Raw genomic sequence first — 19,037 nt, 5'->3', positions numbered from 1 at the left:
ATTTAAAATATTATCTTATCATTATTTTTTATATTTTATTATTTTTTAAAAAAAATAATATTTTATTATATTTTAATTCTTCTTTTTCTTCTTTGTAGCTTCTCCTCGTTGCTGCCCGCCTCCCCATCATCCACCTCCCCACTTCCGTACACTATCTCCCATCCTCCTCCTCCTCTGCCCACCTCTCCACTCTGGCCCGCCACCATTGCCATCCCTTTTCTTCCTCTTCCGCCCGTCTTTCCGATGCTTGGATTTGTCTCTTCTCATCATCATGACATCCATCAACGATGACATCTCCACCCCCGACTTCATCTACGGCACTTTCTCAGGGATCCCACCATCTCTCTCGACGACCTCCTCCTCTCCTCTCTCCCTCCACCCTCTGCCCCCACAACATCACCAATTACCTCCATCCCATCCCGTCCTTCCCCCACTTCTTTTCTCATCCTCCTCTTTTGCCTACCTCTCTGCCGATCAGGCTTGCTGATTGCCTCCCCACCACCGCCGCTTATCTTCCCGTCGCTCACTTCCCCAACCTCTTTTCCTTTTCGCTGTTGGAGCCGACTGCCTCCTTCCTCCTCTGCCACTGCCGCTCGGGCCCACCGCCCGCTTCCTCCACCTAGCCTCCCCCCACCACATGCCGACCTTTGGTGGGAAGAGGGGTGGTGCTTAATTGAGGAGGGAGGGGAGTTATTTACCATACCAGCCACGCATATGGTCAGTTAAAACTAATTATTAATAAATAAATCGATACCATCCATTTTAAAATAGGTTTTATATTATACATATATGCAAAATAAAATAAGAAAAAGGACAAGTAGGTTGGCTTCAAAAAGGGCTAAAGTCCCGGTGTTTTAACATTCTAAATTGTGAATAAAATCCTAAGGTCTTCCATTATAACTCCACCAGCCACCTCTTTTCTGATGGTGGTGGGGTTAGCCATGATGGATGTGAGGATCCTTTCTGGCATTGGTAGGGTCAGCCTTGGTAGATGTGAGGTTCTTTATGAACGTATATTTAGATTTATATCGGTTATTTATCAAAAAAATCTTATGTACTCATACATAATCAAGGAACCTATATGATATTTTCTAGCTCACTTTTTGGAGTGAGGTCTAGATTGTTGCAAAGAGACGCTAGAGGAAATGATTTGGGTTTCTCTATTCTATCTATCCAGAATATATTTCAAAGTTGAATGAGTAGATAACTTTTATCTCTTAGTTTGTTATTATCCAAATCTTTATCCCTTAGTTTGATTCAAATCATCTTTATCTCTTACTTTGTTATGCTTAATCTTATCTCTAGTTGTATCAGCTTATGTAAAAGTTATATTTAGCCCTATTGGAAATGAATAAATGCAGTCCAGTTTACAATCATCCCGCAAAAAAATTCACGCCTCCTCTTCTTTGTTTTCAGCTTTTTTTGTTTTTTTGGCTCTTTCTCAATGCAAAGAACAGAGCAGCTCCACATCTCCTCCAACATTTGTTTGGTATCAAAGCATCCAGGTTTCGATCACTAAGTGTTCATGGAAAGTCCTATGAGAAAGTTCCTATGGCAGCAAACAACAACAATATGAATATTACTCGGCCTCCCATTCCCATTTTCAAAGGAGAGTGCTATGAGTTTTGGAGTATCAAAATGAAGACTCTATTCAAGTCTCAAGATCCATGGAACTTAGTAGAGAATGGGTTTGTAGATCCAGGTGAGGAGCAAAGGCTAAGGAAAAATAGAAAGGACACTAAGGCCTTGTTCTTCATTCAACAAGCTATCCATAAAATAATATTTTCAAGAATTGTAGCAGCCTCTTCAAAAGAAGCCTGGATGATTTTGCAAAGGAAATTTCAAGGCTCATCAAAGGTAATTACCATAAAACTTCAATCCCTTCATCGTGAGTTTGAAACGTTACTTATGAAAAGTAATGAATCAATTCAAGATTACTTGTCTATAGTAATGAGTATTGTCAATCAAATGAAGTCATATAGTGAACATAGTACTGATGAAACTATAGTAGCCAAAGTATTGAGAAATTTAACTCCAAAATTTGATCATGTTGTTGCTGCTATATATTGAGGAGTCTAAAGATTTATATGTTTTTTCATTTGATGAACTAATGAGTTCTTTGCAAGCACATGAAGCAAGGTTGAACAGATCACTTAAAAAAAATGAAGAAAAGGCATTTCAAGTGAAAGAGGAGGCATCTAGTTAGAAAGATAAATTTAAAAAATCAGCAGGAAGAGGATGTGGCAGAGGTGGATTTCATGGTAGAGGTGGATTTCGTGGCAGAGGATGATTTGATGGGCAATTCGAGTAAAGACAGTTCTTCAATGAGCAGAAAAACTATAAGAATAGAGTTCAATATTACTATTGCAAAAGATTTGGGCACATAGAAGTAAATTATTAGAACAAAGACAAGCAAGCAAATTATGTGGAGAAGGAAGAAGAAGGTAAGTTATTTATAGCTGATTTGTATGATACTAATATCTCATGTGATACTTGGTTTCTAGATAGTGCTTGCTCTAATCATATGACTGGTATGAGATCCATGTTTAAGGAGTTTGACGAGTCACACAAGATGGAGGTCAGGCTTGGAGATAATAAGAAAATACAAGTTGAAGAAAAAGGTACAGTGGCCATAAAAAATGGCAATGGTAAGGTAAAGTTCCTTTATGATGTCTTCTTTGTTCCTAGTTTAGCACATAACTTATTAAGTGTTGGACAATTAGTGGCAAGTGGATATTCAATATTATTTGATGATGCATATTGTTACATTAAGGCTAATAAAATAGGCCAAGCATTGCTCATGTTAGAATGATTGCAAATAAAATGTTTCCTCTTGAAGTTTCATGTATTGATTATCATGGATTAGTTGCAATTGAGAAGAATGAATCTTTACTATGGTATTTACATTTTGGGCATTTGAATATAAATGGTCTGAAATTATTGGGTCAAAAAGAAATGGTTGTGGGACTACCAAGAATTAATTCGTTAAATGTTGTATATGAAGGATGTTTGTATGGAAAACAATATACAAAGCCATTTCCTATTGGAAAGGCATAGAGGGCTGGATATGTTCTTGAGCTAGTGCATGCTGACCTATGTAGACTAATGCACATAGAATCCTTTGGTAGGAGTAAATATGTTCTGTTATTTACCGATGATTATAGCCATTTGAGCTGGGTGTATTTTTTGAAATATAAGTCTGAAGCTTTTGAGTTCTTTAAAAAATTTAAAGTATTTGTTGAAAAGTAAAATGGTGTAGACATGAAAGTTCTCCGCACAGATAGAGGTGGTGAATTTTTATTTAATGATTTTAACTTATTTTGTAAAGAAAATGATATTTACAAGAAGCTTACGGTATTTTATACATCAGAACAAAATGATATGGCTGAATAGAAGAATCATACCATAGTAGAAATGGCAAGAAGCTTGCTAAAAGCAAAGGATCTTCCTAACAAATTCTAGGCAGAAGCAGTTGCCACTGTAGTATGTTTGCTGAATATATCTCCCATAAAGGCAGTCATGAATCAAACACCATTTCAAGCATGGAAATGTAAAAGACCTTATGTAAATCACTTGAAAATTTTTGGTTGTATTGCTTATGCTTTGGTTAACTCACAAATTTGCCATAAGCTTAATGATAAGTCTGAAAAATATATATTTATTGGTTATTGCTCACAATCCAAAGCATACCGACTATATAATCCTATTAGTGGCAAGGTGATTATTAGTCGAAATGTAGTGTTTGATGAGAATGCAAGTTGGAACTGGAACAACAATAGAGCTGAAACAAATATTCAGATTTCAAGTAAAGGTGAAACTACTGAGCTAGCTTCTCAAAGTCCACAAATTTCTTCACCTACAACTTCAAAAAGCAGTATTTCATTCTCTGATTACTCATCAGATGAAAGTCCTCTAAGAAAATTCAGACCCTTAAAAGAAATTTATGAATCTTGTAACTTTGCCTTGTTTGTTTCAGATCCAAGTTATTTTGCAGAAGCAATGAAGAAGAAAAAATAGTGTCATGCCATGAAAGAAGAGATTGCAGCAATAGAAAAAAATGAAACATGCGAATTGGTGGACCTACCCCAAGGAAAAAAAATCATTGGCTTGAAGTAGGTATTTAAGACAAAGCATCATGCTGATGGGAGCATACAAAAACACAAAACACGATTAGTAGCGAAAGGATATTCGTAGCAACAAGATATAGACTTCGAAAAAAAATTTTCTTCTATTGCTCATTTTGAAACAGTAAGAATTTTTTTAGCACTAGCTGCTCAATTAAAATGGCCTATTTATCAGTTTGATGTTAAGTCTGTGTTGTGCTCTAATACCACTTGTTGAGGAAGGAAGAAAGAAGAGAGAGAAAAATATTACAAACAAATCAAGATAATGTGTATTGGCCTCAAGCTTACCTCTATGGGATGTGCAAGCTTCATTATGAGAGAAAAAAAATCAAACAAATACAAGAAAAACTCATCACTCTATTTTTATACAAAAATTTTTCAATAAAAAGCCCCAAAATCCTTATAAAAGTTCTCTAAAATCTCTCTTGAAGCCTCTCTACACAACCAAAATGTCACCAGCTACTCAATGCAACAAACGGCTCGTCAATTGGAGCTATATAAACTCCAAAATTATCAAAATAGTGTTTCACTCAGATATCATATTCGAATCAAACCCTAGAACCCTTTTGGATCATCCGATCATGACCAGCTCGAATCAGAGCCATTCGATCGCACATATCAGCCCTGATCATGCCTAATCAAAGTCAGATTTCATCATGGCCGTCTGATCACAATCGGCTCACTCCAGAGCCATCGAATCATGCTAAAACTATGGTGTCGGGTCCTCACAGGTGCGCATATGACTTGTCTGATTGTGCAAAGACTCTAGCTGTCAGATGCCCATCATAAGCAACGTTAGTCGTTGGATCACGCTCTGGTCCACGCATCCGACTGTGAGCCACAATAGAGTGCACGATCCATGGTGGACCATGACACTTAGGGGGCTTGGGCACCCGCGTGCGTGCCTGGGCCGGCCCAGCATGCTGCCAGGCCTGGCCTACACCACCACCAGCCTACGCCGGCCCATGGACCCCTCCGATGGCCCGTGGGCTGTATCATCTCCTTTCAGACTTTCTTCGTATGTATCTTCACCATCTGGACTCTATTTAGGCTGTTCTTGAGCTCGTTGAATTTCGTTCGTCATCCTAGACCTCATTTTTGACTTATTGTGGATCGAATCTTAAGGTATTTTTCTCAACAATCTCTATCTCAACTTGATGTTTGGTCTCCATCTGTCTCTAAGAGCCTGTAATCCATCTCGCCCCCACACCCTGAGGTATGCCTACTGTCTCATGGATGGACAAATATGGAAGTCAAGTCAGGCCGCTCGATCCCACCTCCATCATGGGCTATGTCCACTCTGACCAACAATCTACTCGAAAAAATCTCCTGCAGGAACTTCACTCTGCAATGTCGCCTCTCATCCTTTCGAGTCTCGCATCTGGTGTCCGATCCACCTCCACTTGGAGCTCCACCTTGCACTGGGCTCCTCCTAGCTCCTGAAGCTTCACCTCGCACCAGACTCCCTACCAGATAGTAATATCTTCTCGTCCTCTTCTCTCCCTCCAGAATAACCCTATCACCATGCATAATCTTAAGTGAGATAAGATTCCATCTGAAATCAGATATGTATTGGATCTCATCTAATCTCCTCACTACACCATCATGTGTCCTCCAACTGATCATCCTGATGCCCCTAATCACACAACTCGATCCATTCGATAGATGAATAATGCCCTCACTGCTCTCCAAGAAGTCAAACAGCTCCTTTCTATAACAAATATGATGGGTGCATGCAGAATTTAAAATTCATTGCTGGAAAGAAGTAGATACCTCGTCAGATATCATTAAGACATCATCTTCTGACTCACTACTGATCGTCACTGCAGAGCCCTCATCGGATCTCTGAGTTGAGGGCAATCTTTGATATGATGCTCCAACTCATCACATTGGTAGTACCTGATCTTGGTGTGGTCCCTCATCTTAGACCTGGATCATCCTCCTCGCAATCTTCTGTCGCTCCATCTGCCACCACCTACTCTTTCAAAAACTGCCAAAATTGAGCTGCCGCCATTTGAGCTCGAAGTCTGGTTCTTCCACTTGAGAACCTCATTCTGAAGAATCGATGAGGTGACCTCATCTATCTTGATGGTGCTCTTTCTTACTAGAAGAGCAGTCACCAAAGATTTAGACAAAGGGAGAAACGATGCTAGTAAGACCAATATCCTGATCTTCTCCTCAACCTTCTCACCTACATTGAGAAGATCGGTGAAAATCTTTTGAAAGTGATTGAGATGCTCCTGCATACTCTGTCCCTCGTCCATCCATAGTTGGTAGAACTACCTCTAGGGAAAAAGAGTATTAGTGAAGGACTTCACTATGTATAACTCCTCGAGCTTCGACCACAACACCATCGGAGAAGTCTTGTCAAGTACATGAATCACCATCTCATCTGTCAGATACAAGCAGATGGTACTCACCATTTGTATTTATAGCCGCTCCCAGATTTTCTCCTCTATGGTGGCTGACTTTTTCTCATATAAGAGAGCATCGATCAACCTATGTTGGATGAGCACGTCCTTCACTTTTGCTTGCTACAAGGAGAAATTGCTCTTTCTATCGAACCGATTGATCTCCATCTTGATTGTGTTTGCCCTCTCCATCTTCAATCTTGATCAACACCACCTCTATCTGGATCATCTGGCACTACTTATCCACGATAACCAGGCTCTGATATCGATTGTTGTGATATCACTTGCTTTGATACCAATTGTTGTGTTCTAATACCACTTCTTGAGAGAGAAAGAAAGAAGAAAGAGAGAGAAAAATATCACAAATAAATCAAGATAACGTGGATTGGCCTCAAGCCTACCTCCATGGGGCGTACAAACTTCACTATGAGAAAAAAAAATCAAATAAATATAAAAAAAAACTCACCACTCAATCTTTGTACAAAGATCTCTCAATAAAAAACTCTAAAATCCTCATAAAAGCTTTCTAAAACATCTCTTAAAATCTCTCTACACAACCAAGACGTCACCAGCTACCTAACGCAATAAATGACTCATCAATCATAGCTATATAAGCTCCAAAATCATTAAAACAGTATTTCACTTGGATATCAGGCTTGAATCAAATCTTAGAATCCTTCTAGACCATCTGATCATGATTAGCTCGAACTAGAGCTGTCCGATCACTCATATCAACCCTGATCATGCCTGATCAAAGTTGGATTTCACTATAGCTGTCCGATCGCAACAGCTCACTCCAGAGCTGTCCGATCGCACCCAAACTATGACCTTCGGATCCTCACAGGTGCGCATTGGACTTGTCCAATTGCGCAAAGACTCCAGCTATTAGATCTCCATCGCAAACAACATCAGCTGTCGGATCATGCTCTGATCCATACACCCAGCTGTGAGCTGCAACAGAGCGCACGGTCCATGGTGGACCATGACACCTAGGCGGGCCTGGGTGCCTGCATGCATGCCTGGGCCAGCCCAGCATGCTGCCGGCCTGGCCTGCACTGCTGCCAGTCTGCACCGGCCTGTGGGCCATACCATCTCCTTTCGAGCTTCCTTCGTGCGTATCTTCACCATCCAGACTCTGTTTGATCTATTCTTGGGCTCGTTGGATTCCATTTGTCATCCTAAACCTCGTTCTTGGCTTATTATTGATCGAATCTTAAGATATTTTTCTCAACGATCTATTTTTTGAATGATGAATTATAAGAAGAAGTTTCTATTATACAATCTGAGGGTTTTATAGTTGATGGGAAAGATAAAAAGGTGTACAAGTTGAAGAAAGCTTTATATGGATTGAAGCAAGCTCCAAAGGTGTGGTATAATAAGATTGATTCTTATTTTCATCAAAATGGATTTGAGAGAAGTGAGAATGAACCCACTATTTACTTGAAGAAGGAAGATAAAAATGACCTTCTTATGGTTTGTCTTTATGATGATGACATGATTTATATGGGGTCATCTTTTTCTCTTATAGAAGAATTTAAAACTTGCACGATGAATATGTTTGAGATGACAAATTTGGGTTTATTACATTATTTTCTTATGATTGAAGTTCAGCAAGTTGAAGATGGAATATTCATTTCTTAAAGAAAGTATGCAACTGATCTTCTCAAAAGATTCAAAATGCCTAATTGCAAGGTTGCAGCCACTCCAATAAATGCAAATGAGAAGTTGAGACTTGAAGATGGTATCAAGATGGCTAATCCAACTTTGTTCAAAAGTTTGGTTGGTGGTTTAATCTATTTGATGCACATACGACCGGATATTACATACTCTGTTGGCATTGTTTCAAGATTTATGCATGCTCCCACAAAACATCATTTTGGTGTAGCAAAATGGATCCTGCGTTACATTGCTGGAACATTGGATTATGGGATATGATATTCTTATGTGACTAACTTTAAATTATTTGGTTTTATAGATAATGATTGGGCAGGTTCATTGGATGATAGAAAAAGTGCTTCAGAAAATATCTTCAATCTTGATTCTAATGCAATTCCTTAGAGTTCGAAGAAGCAAGCAACAACAGCATTATCATTAACTAAAGCAAAATATGTAGTTGCTGCATCTTCGACATGTCAAGCATTGTGGTTAAGAAGCTTGAAGACTTTGGCCAAAAGCAAGATGGAGCTACTGAAATTTTTTATGATAATAAAGCTACAATAGCAATGAAAAAAATTCTGTTTATCATGCATGGAAGAACAAAGCATATCGACATCCGTCATCACTTCATTCAAGATTTGGCAGCCACAGAAACCGTGAAGTTCAAGTTTTGCAATATAAATAAGCAAGTAGCAAACATTCTCACTGAGTCACTTAGTCGAGATAAGTACTTAGTCGATATAAGTACAACTACTTCAGATTATTGTTAGGAGCGTGCAGAGAATATATTTCAAAATTGAATGGGCAAATAATTTTTATCTCTTAGTTTGTTATGATCTAAATCTTTATCTCTTAGTTTGATTCAAATCATTTTTATCTCCTGCTCTGTTATGCTTAGTCTCATCTTTAGTTGTATAAGCTTATGTAAAGGCTATATATAGCCTTATTGAAAATGAATAAATGCAGTCTGATTTACAATCATTCCACAAAAAAAAAAGTCACGTCTCCTCTTCTTTGTTTTCAACTTTTTTTGTTTTTTTTTTTTTTTTTTTTTTGACTCTTTCTCAACGCAGAGAACACAACAGCTCCACATCTCTTCCAACACCATCCACAAGATTTATGTTTAACACGCTAAAGGAAACAATATAAATGAAAATAGCAACAAGTATAAATATGCAAACTCTTAACATATGCGGACAATTACTCCGACAAAGTGCTAAATAATCTCTTCTGGGGAAATACAGAGTGCTAAGTGATGGACTATAAAAAGATTATTGCTTCCCAAAAAAGGAAAGGAAACGGTAGCACAGAAAGACCGAGCGCCATTGCCGTTTTGTGACTTGCCGGTTTGCCATGTTTCAGCCAGAAGCTTTGCAAGATTTGGCCAAGCTACCAACCTGAACACGGACAAACTGATGAGTTTGGAGGTGAAGGGAAGACCCGCCTTCCCTTCCCTTCCCTCCCATTACCATGCTTTCAAGACCCATGGATGGCTTCCTGCCAGAGATCTCCCATTGCTAGCTATTACAGTCGGGGAGAGATCTTGAGAGTGGATTTAGGAGGAAGTTGGCATCCAATGGTATCTAATGACAGATATGTGGAGAACTTGAAATCTCAATGCTGGCCTTTAAATAGTTGTTAACGAGTATGAAGTGGAGAACAGACCCTTTTACAGTAAAACAAGCAACTCCTCCCAAAGTGCCCTTGCTTTTTGGTCCTGATTGCAAATAATGCCGTTGTGCTAGAAAAATTGAATCGTCTCTCTTTCCAGGGAAATGACATTGTTATCCTTAGATGAGGTTAACTACTAATTCAGACCAATTTCTCAATCCCGTATCAGCTCATGTTCTCTATGAAGGACTACACCATATGTTAATTACTGGTGCTCTTTCTTAGTTCTTTTTTCAACTAACATTCATCTAGGATACTAATCTTATCTTATGTACTCTCTTAATGCCAACACAGCAATTGATGACAATAAATGAATATTATTGTTGCTTTTAACTCTTAGTTTCTAAGTTCACACATTTTCTCCCCTCAATTTTCTTGATGCTTGTCATGGCTAAAAAGGGTGCCAGTCACGCGAATGATAGAAACTCCCCTTGACACCAATGAGAAGGGTGTTTTGGTAGTTCCAAGAACAGCAGGGGCGAATTTCTATAGAACAGAAGAAGCTCATTCCCTTCGATAATTGCTTTTCTGAATATGGGATTCTTACTTTCTGGTGTGTCTGTGCATCCACTAGCTCATGCTTATCTGAAACTTTCCTTCACTCGTCATCTTTGTAATCCTCCACCACTACCCTTTCTTTCAACTATTGGCTTGGCTAGATCAAGCTCAAAATTAAGCCTCAAGACAAAAAGCCAATCTCCAGTTCATCGAGTAACAATTGATCAATCAATTAGTGGTGCAATCGGTTGAACTATGCTTCGGCCATGCCAAGTGGATAAGCATTGGAAGCCAATATTTTAACTTTATCTGTCAGCCAAATATGGGTTCTTGTAGTGCTTCACTGTTCCCACTATCCACCATGGAAAAGGTGTGCCAATAACTATTTGAATAGTTGCCAAAAGGGGCAGATCATAGATGGGAATAGAGGAGGAGGTAGGGCCTCCAATCCTCTCACATTAAGACTTTCCGAATCTTTTCTTTAAACAGATGATAACTGACCTCCTGCTCAGATGCACCCCATCATAACCACTTGGAACTCATTCCTACTTTTCTCTGTTGTCCTACACAATTTGGTTGTGCTAACAAACAAGCAACCATCAAGTTATGTTCTCTCGAGGAATCTTTCTACATGCGCATGCTGTGCTGCTTTTGTGCACTGAACGCCATTTTTGGCATGTATTTCATGAGAACATACTGATTATGAGGGGAATGTTTTGAAAGATGATCCCAGCTGTTCATAGTAAATTTCATGGTTCGAATAAATGAATAAATGGATTGGATTTGCTTGTTCAGGTCTGGTCCTAATATGTTTGGCATCTCTCGAACCCCTCACCTTCCTTCTCACCTTCCATGATTACCCATTTAGATTTATAGGATGAAAAGTCCAAGCTAGCTACGAGAAGGAGAAGAAAAATCCGTCATGCCACTCATTAAATTCGACCATTGTAAGGTCAAAATCTACATGACGGGTGGCTACTTTTTGAGTTACTGTCTAATGAAAAATCAGTTCAACCCCATCCAATATTAGGAGAAGCTACTGACTTTGTCTAGTTACTCTTCTATTGGATAGCTATTAGTGTGGTGCCTCCTCGTATAGGATCCACCGCTTAAAAAAAAAAAAAAGAAAAGAAAAAGAGAGTGAAAGAGTCATGAAGGGAGTCCGTGGATGCGAAAAATACACAATTAAAAAAAAAAAAAAAGGTGGGGCACCTTGAGCCACCAAAAGGATATAGAGAGAGAAGAGAGGATTGGAGAATGCTTTGTTCAAATAAAAAAGATTGGCGGATATCGATTGAAGGAGTTCGCTCAACTTTAGATTAGAGTTATTCCATCGAAGATTCTACTGGAGGTATGTTTACTCTTGAATTCTTCTTTCTTGTATTACAAGCGATGTTGTCGGTGTGGTATTAAAGAAAAATTTTGTACTCTAAACTATTATTATAGTGGAAGCTCCTTCTTACTCTGATCCCTGTGTGGGCGTATGCTTCGAATGAACCATATTAAATTTTAATGTTCCTACGATTATTGTGATTTCTTTGTTCTTTTGGTATTATCATTATTGTGATTTTTTCTTTCGCTTTATCTATTATCTTTTAGTATTCGAAATCCAACAAGTGGTATCAGAGCCAGATTCCATCGAATCCAGAGTATTGAAGAAGAATCTTGGCAAGAAGTAAGAGATATGCGTCGTTTATAGTTATAGCCAAAGTGCCATCCATCTTAGTAAGAACTCGGCATTTTATTCAAGGATGAAATACATTGACGTTAGATATCGTTGGATTCGGGATCGCTATAGATGAAATAGTTTAAATTTGAAAAAATTGACACTATAAAAAAAATAATTCAGATATGTTAATGAAACCAATTTCAAAGACAAAGCTGATAAAGTACAAAAGTGCTGCAGGTTTGATGGAACCCCCCATATGAGTCAGAAGGGTAACTAGACAAAGTCAGTAGCTTTTGAGACCCACTGCTTTAAAAAAAGGAAAAAAAAAAAAGAGATTTGAAGAGTCCTAAAGTATTCTAACACTTTTTTTTGTGCTATAAAAGAGAGTCCGTGGATATGAAAAACACACGACGAAAAAAAAGGGGGTGTGAGCCACCAAAAGGAGATAGAGAGAGAAAAAAAAGAAGAAAGGCTTGAAGAGTACTTCATTCAAGTAAAGAAGATTAGAGAACATCGATTGGAGGAGTTCACTCAACCTTAGATTAGAGTTATTCCATTGAGGATTCTACTGGAAGTTGGTTTAATTTTGGATTTCTCCTTTCTTATATTAAAAATGATATTTCTGAGGTAATGTTAGCAAAGATTTTTATACTCTAAATTATTATTATAATGGAAGCTTCTTTTTAGTCTAGTTCCTATGTGGATATAGGCTTCAACCGAATCACGTTAAATTCTAATATTTTCTGATTGCTATGATTTTCCTATGCTTTTGATATTATTGTTAGTGTAGTTTTTACTTTTACTCTATTTATTATCTTTTAGTATATAAATCCCAACAATAGCATATCCAACTACTACTAAATATGCTCTGATTAGTCCCTATTTGGATGGCCCCATAAAAGCCAAAGGAAAGGAACTAAATTCTGGAGAGAGGGAAGTGAAGGAGAAATGGGCATACTAGATTCCTTCTATTCGGCAGTTTCCAATATTCTTATCGGGATTTTATGATCTAAAATTTTTCCAGCTAGGAAGAATTACTATCCTTCTATGGCCAACTTGTTCCCATTAGTAACTATATGAAAGAAATACCATGGATGAACCATGTGTGCATCCAAATATCCTCCAGTTTGGTTCTGATACCAAAAGAGAGGAACAAGGACAGGGCATTAATAAAAGCAAAATCTAACAACAAGCCTAACCTGAATGCAATTATATATATTAGATTAATTCAGTTCACTGCTATTATTTAGAAGATTCTATAAAGATGAAGGTATTCCCTCTCCCTTCTCTCTGCTTTCTTAGTTGGTTACCTCTTTCCAATTCTTATCTCTATAACTTGCTTCTGCAGTCTGCATAGCTTCACAAAGATCACATCACAAACATCTGTGAGTGGTTCCCAGTGAACTGGAATCTGGCAGGAATAACCAATTGGTCGATGATATGTTGTCATACAAGATCCTTAAAAAGGACAAAATAAATCTCTTCATGAGGACAGATTGCTAAAATTTCTGCAGTCACTAGGATCTCCATGGAGACTCAGATGTTTCGCTCTAAGAACATCAACAGAAGCCTCATATCACAAAACCTCATCTTTAATAGTCATTGCCATCCATGTGCTGGAGACTACTATCTCAGAACATACTTACCTTTCTACTTTCTTCCATTCTTCTTGTGAAAGCCCGGCCCACTAAGCCCTGTTAAAAAAAAAAAAAAAGAAAAAAAAATAGAGCAGGAAGACTTCCGATCGAAGTCTTCCTCTTCCCCGATCAAGAATCGGAGTCCTAGGGCCATTGAAAGACCCTAGGACGAGCTCTATAAGAACCTTTCTCCTCTCCTCTATGGGTAGATCCATCAGTCGCTGCCGATTGCCGGAGATTTTTCTCCGATTTATCCGTTTGAAGCCGCGACTCCTCGACCTATGTTTGCCGCGATTTCATGCCGGTGGAGGTCACCGGAGGTTGTGGTAAGGTCTCCTTTCTCTCCCTCTCTTCTCTCCCTTCTTCCCTGTGCCTGTGGGCACGATTGCCGGCGACGGGTGTCGTCGGATTTTGTTGGAAAAAAGAACCTCTGTCCGGCCTCTTTTCTCCGATTTTCCGGCACCGACGGTCACCGCCGACCGCCGGTACAGGCCCTCCGAACTCGGGGAAAGGCCGCCCTTGCCGTCGGCCATCGCCGGGCAAGGGGTGGCCGTGAACGGCCGACGTGGGGAACGGGGAACTCTAGGTCCCCTGTTCCGGCCAAAGAAGGCCACGGGGGGGGGGAAAAGAAAAAGAAAGGAAAAGGAAAAGAAAAAGAAAAAGAAAAGAAAAAGAAAAAAAAAGAGAAAAAGAAAAGAAAAGAAAAGAAAAATATATAATCAAATAATAATAATAATAATAATAATAATAAAGAAAAGAAAAGAAGAAAAAGAAAAGAAAAGAAATATATATATATTTATAAAATAAATAAATAAATAAATAAATAAATAAAATAAATAAATAAAAAAAGAAAAAGAGAGAAAGTTTCTCTCAACCCCCTCTAAAATCTTTCTCTCTCTAGAATTGGATTCATTCTCTCTCTACTTTCTCTCTCTAAAAAAAAATCTCTCCAAGAAATCCTATGAATCCCTTATTAGGCTATCTTCTTCACTTCTAGGGACCTATGACCTTAAATCGGGTTAGAGCCGAAGGGAGAGATTTATTGGATTGATCATCAAATCGATCATTTCTTTATATTATGTAATTTTATTAGAAATATAAAATTTATTAATGATTTAATATTTTAAATAGGACTGTCTGATTCTTTTTAGAAAGATTAAAAGGTCCCGAATGATCGATGTAAGTAGATCTTATGCTCCTTATTTATTTTTAAATGATCATATTTTTATGCAAAGAATTGTTATTGATAAAATCATAATTTTTCATAAAATAAGGATCAGCATATATGATATGAAAAAAAAATATGTTTTATTATGAGCATTGATTTCATGAATATGTCTTATGAAAATAGCATGATTATGAAGCATGAATTTCATTATTTTTTCATCTATGTATATGTATGCTTTAAGAAAAAGATATAATGATTTCAAAGGCTCTCAGATGGCTATGAATGAATCTCTTCGGGAAGGTCGACATCCGGAGCTAGCATCCACAAGAAACATGGCCCTGCCAGCGGGTATAAAGTTGGCACATGAATTAAGAACTCTGTCGATTAAGAAACATGGTCCTGTCACGGGTATAATAGTGACCTTAGCATGAATGTCTGTGAGCAATATTTTGAAACATGACATGAATACATGATGAAAATGATTTATGATTCATGATTGTGAAATATACATGATTTATACATGCACGATGAATTTATAATCTGTTTTGTTATATGCTCTATGAAATGCTTTATTTTGTATTATCTGTTATTTTTTAAATATTGCATTGTCATGAAAAATTTATGCTTAATCCGATAAGGAAGTGCAAGTTCTACTTACTGGGCTAGTGTAGCTCATATTCTTTTTATTTTCTTTTCGTTGGAACAGAGAAATAAGGTTAGGATCGGCAAAAAGAATTCAAGCTTGAAAATCAGCATAGCAAGCTGAAAAATTTGACAACAGAAGTTTAATTTATTTTATAATCATGAATTTGTAGTTATTTATGAATGTTGAGATTCGGGTTAGTACTTGCTTTTGGATTTAATTGCTCTGAACCAATATTAGTTCAATTATTTGATGAATAATAGAATTGAAATTTTTTATTAACGGATTTTAGATGATTATGATGGATTGGCTTCGTGTTATCGTGGGCTCCATCCCTCGGTAGCATGGCCGTGTTATGTCTCGGATTTGGGACGTGACATTTTATGGTATCAGAGCTTAGGTTATAATCATTGGAGATTATGATATAAATGATATAAATGATTAGGATATGATAGAATAATATCAGAGCTTAGGTTTAAGATCATTGAGATTATAAAGTGATATCAAAATTTTATGTATGATCAATAGGATATGACTGAGTGGAGTATAATGGATAACATCAGAGCTTAAGATTATGATCATTAAGGACGTGATAGAATGATATAAAGTTTAGGTTATGATCACTAGAAAATATGACTTAAGTGATATTTGAGCTTAAGATTATCATTATGCAGGATTGTGACTTTAGTGATATTTGAACTTGAAGCTAAAATCATGAGGAACATGATAGATATAAAAAAAAGGATTCAATAAATTGATTTCGAATCAATAGGTATTATGATGAAATTTATGCATAAGTGACATATGATGTCTATAATAGAATTGATGAGTTATATCTTAGATTTCAATTAGCAAGGTTGATCTGAGTACGAGAAGTGTTGACCCTAGAATGAAGTGGGAGGTATTGATATATTATGTTAGGTATATTTGATGACATTGGAATGCTAAACCTATATGGATAAAGGACATGATAACTTTGCTGATTTTGATGTTAATTTTTTGCAAAGAAAAGTTGGTTTGGAAGTTGTCTAAATGATTATAAGGTAAATCGAAGGTTAACTCAAATTAATTCTAGACATATTGGATTCTTGAGGGGTGGTGAAGCTTATGTAATAAGTTCAAACATAGAAGGTGGATGAAGATTTAATTTTGATGTGCTATACCTAAGAGATAGTAATGACAAGGAAACCTTAAATTTTATCCTAAATTGTATATGAAATCTGAAAGTTGGATCTAACTTTGATTGATTTAATATATAAAGATATTTTTGATAGACTTAGATAATTTGGTAAATTGAGATCAGAGTGCGCAGCAAAAGCATGGTGGTCTGAATTGATTAGAAATATTAATCTTTTAAATCAAAAGATATTATGAAATACGTTAGTTGTAAAAAAAAAAAAAAAAAATTTCTCCGAATTATTGATCGAAAAGAGCAAGTTCTAAGATGGCGTATCTTTCCGTATGTAAAGATTCATTGGAGTAATCATGAAGAGAAAGAGGCCACTTGGGAGCTTGAAAACGATATGAAGACGAGATATCCACACTTATTTGAAAATGAAGGTATGTTAAATTTTGAGGATGAAATTTTTTTTTAAGAGGGGTAGAATGTGAAAGCTCGATCCACTAAGCCCTGTTAAAAAAAAAAAAGAAAAAGAAAAACAGAGCAGGAAGACTCCCGATCGGAGTCTTCCTCTTCTCCGATCAAGAATCGGAGTCCTAGGGCCATTGAAAGACCCTAGGACGAGCTCTATAAGAACCCTTCTCCTCTCCTCTATGGGTAGACCCATCAGTCGCTGCCGATTGCCGGAGATTTTTCTCCGATTTACCCGTTTGAAGCCGCGACTCCTCGACCTGTGTTCGCCGCGATTTCACACCGGTGGAGGTCACCGGAGGTTGTGGTAAGGTCTCCTTTCTCTCCCTCTCTTCTCTCCCTTCTTCCCTGTGCCTGTGGGCACGATTGCCGGCGACGGGTGTCGCCGGATTTTGTTGGAAAAGAGAACCTCTATCCGGTCTCTTTTCTCCGATTTTTCGGCACCGACGGTCACCGCCGACCGCCGGTACAGGCCCTCCGAACTCGGGGGAAGGCCGCCCTTGTCGCCGGCCACCGCCGGGCAAGGGGTGGCCGTGAACGGCCGACGTGGGGAACGGGGAACTCTAGGTCCCTTGTTCCGGCCAAAGAAGGCCACAGGGGGGAAAAAGAAAAAGAAAGGAAAAGGAAAAGAAAAAGAAAAAGAAAAGAAAAAGAAAAGAAAAAGAAAAAAGAAAAGAAAAGAAAAGAAAAATATATAATCAAATAATAATAATAATAATAATAATAAAGAAAAGAAAAGAAGAAAAAGAAAAGAAAAAAAAAATATATTTATAAAATAAATAAATAAATAAAAAAGAAAAAGAGAGAAAGTTTCTCTCAACCCCCTCTAAAATCTTTCTCTCTCTAGAATTGGATTCATTCTCTCTCTACTTTCTCTCTCTAAAAAAAAAATCTCTCCAAGAAATCCTATGAATCCCTTATTAGGCTATCTTCTTCACTTCTAGGGACCTATGACCTTAAATCGGGTTAGAGCCGAAGGGAGAGATTTATTGGATTGATCATCAAATCGGTCATTTCTTTATATTATGTAATTTTATTAGAAATATGAAATTTATTAATGATTTAATATTTTAAATAGGACTGTCTGATTCTTTTTAGGAAGATTAAAAGGTCCCGAATGATCGATGTAAGTAGATCTTATGTTCCTTATTTATTTTTAAATGATCATATTTTTATGCAAAGAATTGTTATTGATAAAATCATAATTTTTCATAAAATAAGGATCAGCATATATGATATGAAAAAAAAGTATATTTTATTATGAGCATTGATTTCATGAATATGTCTTATGAAAATAGCATGATTATGAAGCATGAATTTCATTGTTTTTCCATCTATGTATATGTATGCTTTAAGAAAAAGATATAATGATTTCAAAGGCTCTCAGATGGCTATGAATGAATCTCTTCGGGAAGGTCGACATCCGGAGCTAGCATCCACACGAAATATGGCCCTGCCAGCGGGTATAAAGTTGGCACATGAATTAAGAACTCTGTCGATTAAGAAACATGGCCCTGTCACGGGTATAATAATAACCTTAGCATGAATGTCTGTGAGCAATGTTTTGAAACATGACATGAATACATGATGAAAATGATTTACGATTCATGATTGTGAAATATACATGATTTATACATGCACGATGAATTTATAATCTGTTTTGTTATATACTCTATGAAATATTTTATTTTGTATTATCTGTTATTTTCTAAATATTGCATTGTCATAAAAAACTTATACTTAATCCGATAAGGAAGTGCAAGTTCTACTTACTGGGCTAGTGTAGCTCATATTCTTTTTTTTTTTTTCGTTGGAACAGAGAAATAAGGTTAGGATCGGCAAAAGAAATCCAAGCTTGAAAATCAGCATAGCAAGCTGAAAAATTTGACAACAGAAGTTTAATTTATTTTATAATCATAAATTTGTAGTTATTTATGAATGTTGAGATTCGGGTTAGTACTTGCTTTTG

The 19,037-nt window shown here is 37.2% G+C and overlaps 1 long non-coding RNA gene across 1 annotated transcript; it reads left to right on the top strand.

Moving 5' to 3' along the window:
- The first annotated feature begins 129 nt into the window (after window positions 1-129).
- Window positions 130-4,298, top strand: LOC140855652 (uncharacterized). The gene is made up of 2 exons (XR_012138610.1): window positions 130-1,857; window positions 3,977-4,298. It is a non-coding gene; the product is annotated as an uncharacterized lncRNA (long non-coding RNA).
- Window positions 4,299-19,037: the final 14,739 nt, after the last annotated feature.

The sequence above is a fragment of the Elaeis guineensis genome, chromosome 2 (assembly GCF_000442705.2).
Source record: "Elaeis guineensis isolate ETL-2024a chromosome 2, EG11, whole genome shotgun sequence".
NCBI lineage: Eukaryota > Viridiplantae > Streptophyta > Magnoliopsida > Arecales > Arecaceae > Elaeis > Elaeis guineensis.
This window is presented reverse-complemented; position numbering and strand designations above follow the sequence as displayed.